We start from the raw sequence: 7,790 nt of genomic DNA, 5'->3' as shown, positions 1-7,790 counted from the left end.
CAAGTGACCAACTGTGCCAAGTGTGGGGACTCTGGCTTGATTACTGTGAGAATGGCAGCCTTTTCCATTTTTTCCATTGACATGAATGGGTGAGATCTGATTTGCTGTTTGTAGCTCCGCCCAGATGTGCAGGGGGGATGCGAGACCCCCAGAACATATCATCCCAGGTAGTAAGGGATCTGTGTACCAAGTTTCATTTAAATCAGTCAAGCCGTTTTCGAGTGATTGTGGCACATACACACACACATACACACACACATACACACATACATACATCGCCACTTCGGGTTCTGGACGGCCAATGTGCGAAGTGGCCGCAGCGAATCGGCCAATGTTAGAAATGTAATGATTACACTAAGCTCAATGTATTTTACGGCCGTCTCACTGCGGCCAAAAGTATTACAACTTGGTTAATTGGTTAATTTAATTAAATATAGCCGGCGGCAATGTAATAGATGAAGCCACCGGCTTTCGCACTGCCTCTTCTCCTCCTCCCCACCGATACCAACGCCCCCCCCCCCCCCGCCTCTCTCCTCTCCCTGCCTCCTATACAATACGGAGCAGCCGGGGACATGCGTGTCCCGGAGAGTCGTTCGTCGCGGCAGGGGAAGCAGAACGAATGCATTGAGCTTAGTGTAATCATTACATTTCTAACATTGGCCGCTGTGCTGCGGCCACTTCGCACATTGGCCGGCCCGAACCCGAAGTGGCTGGCCAGAATGCGAAGTGGCCACACTTCGGGTTCTGGCAGTAACATATATATATAGATAAAGGTGCATTTTTTTGATTTTACGTCCATCACTATTTACAAGCTTATAATTTTAAAAATAATAGTAATATACCCTCTTGACATGCATATTAAAAAGGTCAGACCTTTAGGTAACTATTTATGTTTTTTTTTATTATAATTTTTGTTTTCTTTTTAAGTAAACATTTTATTTGGCAATTTTTGAAGAGTATGGGAGGTAAACAGTTAATGTTAAATTTAATTATGTGTCTGTAAAAAATTGTATGTAGATGTAGTTTTACTATTTGGCCACAAGATGGCCTCAGCCAATTTTTTTTCAGTCCTGTAAGCGTGCGTTCTCGCTTACAGGAAGTGAAGGGAGGATGTGAAACTATGTTTTTTTTTCAGAAAGATCGCGGCTTCTCATAGAAGCCGTCAATCTTTCTAATGGGGACTTAGAGCAATTGGCTATTTCCACCTAGCCCAAATGAAGAGCCATGACTGCGCCTGCGCTGGACATCGGCAAAGTAAATAAATCCTCGCTTGTCAAGCTTGTCGGGGGAGGATTTGGGGGAGCCAGTGCTGGATTCCTGTTATCAACAAAGGTTGTGGAAGCCTTTGTTGATAACAGGACCCTGAGGCTTCCACCTCCTGAGGTAAGTATCCCCCAGAGGGTTTTTTTTAACCTCCCTGGCGGTACAATAAATCCGCCAGGGGGCAGCGCAGCACTTTAAAAAAAAAAAAAAATTTAAAGCATGTAGCTAGCCTAGCGCTAGCTACATGCTTCCCCCCTCCCTTCGCTATACCTCCCACCCCTCCGAACGGGATTCCCTGTATGGGCTTCCCCGTCGCCATGGCAACAATCGCAATGACGTCACGTCGTGACGTCAGCGGGTGTTCCGATCCACCCCTCAGCGCTGCCTGGCACTAATTGGCCAGGCAACGAAAGGGGTCTGGGGGTCGCGGCGCAACGGATAGCAGCGAATCGGCGGGTATCGGCGGCGATCGTTATGCACACGCATCTAGCAAAGTGCTAGCTGCGTGTAGCAAAAAAAAAAAAAAAATTATGTAAATCAGCCCAGCAGGGCCTGAGTGGCACCCTCCGGCGGCTTACCCCGTGTCACACACAGGGTTACCGCCAAGGAGGTTAATTTACAGAGTCTCTTTAAAGGATACCAGAGCCAAAACCATTAGGAGAAAGGGTGGGGGGAGCAGGCATGTATGGGGACCTGTCCTGATAGCCACCGCTCCCCCTGTTCTCCTCTGCACCCCTTCCTTTATACCTAAAGATCCCCCCGGCAGCCTCTTCGTGGTCGTGGGAATCAGCCTTCACTACACAGGCTCTGGCCTGGCTACGTGCATCCTATAGGGCCTGACCATGGCTGGGAGCGCTCTGTGTATGACGTAATTGTGACGTCATGCCCAAAATGCTGCCGTCCATGGTTGCGCACTGTAGGACACGCAGCTGGGCCAGCGCCTGTGCAAGTAAGCACGACTCGACGATCCACACAAGGCTGCCCAGAGGTCTTTAGGTAAGAAAGGAGGAGGGCAGATGAGAACGGGGAGGAGCGGTGGCCATCAATTCAGGACAGGTCTCCATACATGCCTGCTCCCCCTCCCATCCCTTTTCTCCTAATGGTTTTGGCTTTGGTATTCTTTAAGCCTAAATAAAAATCAGTTTAACTTACCTGGGGCTTCTCGCAGCCGCCTGCAGTCATCCTGTGCCTGCTCCGTGTTTTTTTGCGATTCTCCAGCAAGCCACAGTGACCCCCTTAAAGCTTGGCAGTCATGGCAAGTCGGAGGCATGCACTATGCGCGGCCTCGAGTCATGCACAACCTGATCGCACTCCTGTTGCTGGGAGTGTTCTGCGCATGTGCAGTAGCAATTTTCCCGTACTGCGCATGCGCAGAATGTTGCTTTGAGGCTGGCCATGCACAGGATCACTGCGGGGGGAGGGCTGCAAGAAGCCCCAGGTAAGTTAAAATGTTTTATCTTCTTTTTAGCTTTAGCTTTAGATTTCCTTTAAAGAGACTCTGTGATTAAAAAAAACCCTCTGGGGGATACTTACCTCGGGAGAGGGAAGCCTCAGGGTCCCAATGAGGCTTCTCAGGGTCCCAATGAGGCTTCCCCAACCTTTGTAGATAACAGGAATCCAGCGCTGGCTCCCCTGACAAGCTTGGATTTATTTACCTCGCCGGGATCCAGCACAGGCGCAGCAGCGGCTCTTCGTTCGGGAAATAACTGACTGCCGATCGTATCAGCTCTACTGCGCAGGAACCAAGTACTCACACCTGTGCAGTAGAGCTGATCAATTGGGTTCAGCTATTTCTGCCTTAACCCGAATGCCGAGTGACTAGTGTGCTTGCGCAGGATCACGGTGGGTAAATATTTCCCTCACTGCGCTTCGGGGGAGCCAGGTACTTGAACAGAGGGACGGAAGAGGACGGGGAAGCCTCATTAGGATCCAGAGGCTTTCCCCTCCCGAGGTAAGTATCCCCCAGAGGGTGTTTTTTCCATTACAGGCTTTCTTTAAATACTTGCGTACCAGTAGTCTTTGCCCCCTTAACCTCCCTGGGGGTACGCAGATGCAGTGGCTGCGTCCGCGGAGGGATTTTTTTTAAATAAAAAAGGTTTTCTATTTATTAGCTAGCACTAGGCTAGTTAAAGGGAACCTTAACTGAACGGGGGGTAAAGAGTTTTACTTACCTGGGGCTATTACCAGCCCCCTGTAGCAGTCCTGTGCCCTCGGCGCCGCTCTGGAATCCTCTGGTCCCCCGCTGTCACTTAGTTTCGTTTTTGACGACTCACCAGTCGCCGGCCGCCATGTATATTATTGGACGCATTCATCAATGCAATTAGCGCTATTGCGGACCGCAACGCGTACAAAAATACGCGTTGCCGCATATCTACGCGTGCGGAATGCGGCAACGCGTATTTTTGTACGCAATGCGGTCCGCAATAGCGCTAATTGCATTGGTGAATGCGTCCAATAATACGCATGGTGGCCGGCGACTGGTGAGTCGTCAAAAACGAAACTAAGTGACAGCGGGGGACCAGAGGATTCCATAGCAGCGCCGAGGGCACAGGACTGCTGCAGGGGGCTGGTAATAGCCCCAGGTAAGTAAAACTCTTTACCCCCCGTTCAGTTAAGGTTCCCTTTAACTCTGTGTCCCAAGTCCCCTGGCACCTCTCTGACCCCCTCGATCGCCGCCGGCAATATTTACCCGTCCGCGATCCCGCGAGAGCCACAGCTTCACCAATGAGCTTCACTGTCACTATGGCGACGATCAGACATGACATCATAACGTCATGCGCAGTCCCGATCCTCCCCATAGCAAAGCCTGGAGCTGATTGGGAGGCTGTGCCATTGCGGGATCCCTAGGGGGTATGTATACCGGCGGTGATCGGGGGCGATCGGTGGGGACTGGAGGGACTTTGGGCACATGGTTAGCTAGCGAAGTGCTAGCTTAACCATATAATACACTTTTTATTTTAAAAAATCCTCCTGGGGCCATGCGATCCCCTGCGGCGGCTAGCCCCACACTGTGTCAGGCTTACCGCCAGGGAGGTTAAGAACTAGAGACTACTGCTACCACAAAACGGCGCTTACTGATGAATTGCCGCACAGACCCATCACTCCCGCCAGTCACGCCACTCTCCCTTCGCCGCAGGTGCCTCTCTCTGCTATTTCTATGCTGGCAGAGCATTGTCAGCAGGTCAGGAACCGCTTTCATTGGCTCCTGATGCTGTCCATCAATGTAAACCAATGGGATTGGCTCAGAGTGATAACAGGGTCAGGAGCCATTGAAATTGGCTCCTGACCAGCTCACACAGCTCTGCTGTTGTATAGATGGCAGTGCGAGTGAGTTGCGGGGATGGAAGAGTGGCGCAATCAACGTGACTGCGTGGCGGCGATCTTTGAAACCGACGTCCTCTCAGAGCCGCACAGCCACAAGCAGTACGTAGATGGTCCAGAAGCGGTTAACTTACCAAAACTGGTGAGAACAAAAAAACATGGCGCAACAGTAAAGCAAGACTCTCTTCTATATTAAACAAGGATTCTGATTGGATGCTCTGGGCACCTGCTCCTCTTCCCCTCAGCTCCCCTTGTACCGGTGTACAAAGCCCTTTGTTAGCAGGTGAGGAAAGTGTAACGCTCTGCAGGTGTTTGGCTGCATACGGGATGCTCTATGTTCATTTGGAAGGGATTAGCAGCGATGTAAAAAGTTTGCTGTCACCATATGCAGACGGTGTCCTCAGATACCCCACACCCCTCCCTGCAGCCTTGGATGTGTTTTTCTAAGAAAAGCAGGACATTAAGGGCAGCCTGTATTATGATAAATGAAGGGGGGTGGTAGGGAAGGGCTGGGAGTTGCATGTACACAGAGAAGGGCTGGGCCAACCAACCACACGAGGGAGAGAACCAATAGCAGAAGCCCCCCCTTGCTTCATATAGTGTGTCTCTCGTGTTCCCGCCCATTGCCACAAATAACCCCAGTCTTGTTTTGCATATAATCTTTGTGTAAAAGCACAACTCGTCTTCTTCACACTGAACTCCAGGCAAACAGAGAATGCATACGTCTAACAAGCTATTCATTCATTAACTACTTACTGCATATTCTCCTCCAGATCTGGCACAAGGATGGGAACAGGATGTGAATGTAGGATGTGAATAATAAGGTGGCCACACCAGGGTTGCTCGTAAACTACGCCAGTGCGAATCTACGCGTCGTAGTCCGCAACTACGCATCGTAGTTCATAGATGAAGTTTAAAAATTACGCATACGTATTTCCGCTTAGTCGTAGTACCGCTATGCGAAGCTTCGCCTGCTATGCGTAGTTGACGTATGTATTGCGAAGTCAACTACGCGTGCGGTAACTGCGTCCAAACGGATCATTGCGCATGCGCAGACATATTATTGCCCTTCTATCCGTATACAATACCGCATTGGAAGGTGGAATGTACGCATATATTAGTTCACCCATGCGCATAGTTAGCGGATTATTGGGGAAATGTTTCCGCATAAGCGTCCGCATAAACTACGCTTCGCACTACACGAAGCTTCCATATTTTAACGCGTAGTCTACGAAATGCAAACGCAGCGAAGTTTCAGATTTCTTAGCCATAGTTTGCGAAGCGTAATTGCGGAAATCTACGCGTAGTTCCAGCGTAGAGAAGTTGGCTGACTACGACCATCCCTAGGCCACGCGCTTATTCCCTTCGATTTCTGACACTCAGATCAAGTCTGACAGAAATCTATAGCCCCCTACAAGTCCATTCGATTGAATTTCGAGTGATTTTGATATTGATCAAGGGTGGGGTAGGCAGGCAGGAGTGGTGGTCGATCAACAGGCCATAGCGTTACATTGCATTGAACAGTGCATTGGTGCTGTGCGATCGATTTTCAATAAGGATGTGCTGTGCGTGTGGTAGGATCAGTCCCTCTCTGAACAGATTCCGATTGGAGAGGGAACAATTGTTTTGCCACATACCAATCTTTAGGTGTATCCAGGGGCGGACCTACCATGAAGCCACTTGAATCACAAAATTCAGGCTGCAAAATATAGGGGGCGGCGTTTGGACAAGCAGTTTGGGCCACCTGGCACTTGCCTCCTCTCTGGTCTCCTTCCCGCTACTTCCACACTACTACCTTCCTAATCCGCGCATCCCTGAATGCCCATCCTCATTCCACCAGTGGTTCCTGCCGCCACCAATTAGGTGGGGGTGCTTGCACTAGCCTGGCCAATTAAAGTGTTACTCATTTTGCTCACTAGTGCCGATGGTCTCATGGGCGGGACCATGGCACCGTCATTAGGCCAATCACTGCACTTGATCTGTAGCAGTGACTTCTGACGGCCTAGTCTTGAACTGGTCTTAGGTTTATTGTGACTCTCCTATGTTCTGCAATGCAGGGACACAGGAAGAGGTGACATACTACTCACCCAGCAAGCAGAGGGGTAGCTGTAGCATCCGTGACTCCCGCAAAATATTTACAAAAATGTGAGAGGTGTGCTCACTTTTGTGAGATACTGTATATGTATCATCATGGGGGACACTAAAACTTAGGGCACTGTAGCGGGAGCACTAAAGGGAGGAACACGGAGTTGGGGGCATGTAAGAGAGGATGCAAATGGAACAAAGCATGGGAGCTATTGCAATGCAAGTTCCATTACCTTTTCTAGCCACACCCACTTTTGAGACCGTGCTCCAGAAGATAAAATAACCAATTAGCCTCCATAGTAACCCTTTAAAAGGGAAAACAGAAAAAACATGCCCTGTACAATTCAAGGCAGCCGTCGATAGTGTCCATTGGTACTAAAAGTGTGGATTGCTAAAGGACGGGAGAACTGTGATCATGTGACCACATCAATAATAATTTGTTATATGCTCGTAGGTGTCTTTTGAAATTGTTGAAGATTTTGTTAGTGATCTGTTTTGTTGGATAACTCCCGACTGATGCCATTGAGACTCTTTCATTGTATGGATAGTCGTCCATTGCCTTCCCTCTCTATAGAATAGAGCAGGATGCTTGGCACATACCCAAACAGTGTGTTTGTACAGCACCCAGAAGTCTCATCTGTGTAGGTGGAGTCAGTATCACCTGCTGGCTTCTTCTGACTTTCGAGGACATCAGTGATGAGATCTCCGCCACAGTTCCTGGCTGTTCTCACCTTCCTGGTATTGTGATGTGTTCATTAGTGTTGCTTTTCAGGTTCGGGTAGTTTTAATCCCGAATCTCATGTGTTCCTTTTACAGATGAAAGCTGCTCTCACAATCGGGGCACCTTCATTTCTGCGTTCTGTAATTGGGCAGGTACATGATGCAAATGCGTTTACTGCTGACGTGGACACTCATGCGTGTGAGCGCAAATATTCAGGTGCGCGTACAGTATATTGAAATTCAGGAGTGCTGTTGGCGTACGTAATAAAAGGGCGCCTGGAAACTTGGACACCCAGGAAAGCTGATAGTAGAATCTGGGCCGTTTCTTGGCCAGTGTGGGCAGGTCGCCCTGGGCGCAGACCGGCAGGTAGAAGAAGGGGGACACAGGCAGAAGGACATAA

Source organism: Hyperolius riggenbachi, chromosome 3 (assembly GCF_040937935.1).
Source record: "Hyperolius riggenbachi isolate aHypRig1 chromosome 3, aHypRig1.pri, whole genome shotgun sequence".
Lineage (NCBI taxonomy): Eukaryota > Metazoa > Chordata > Amphibia > Anura > Hyperoliidae > Hyperolius > Hyperolius riggenbachi.
This window is presented reverse-complemented; position numbering follows the sequence as displayed.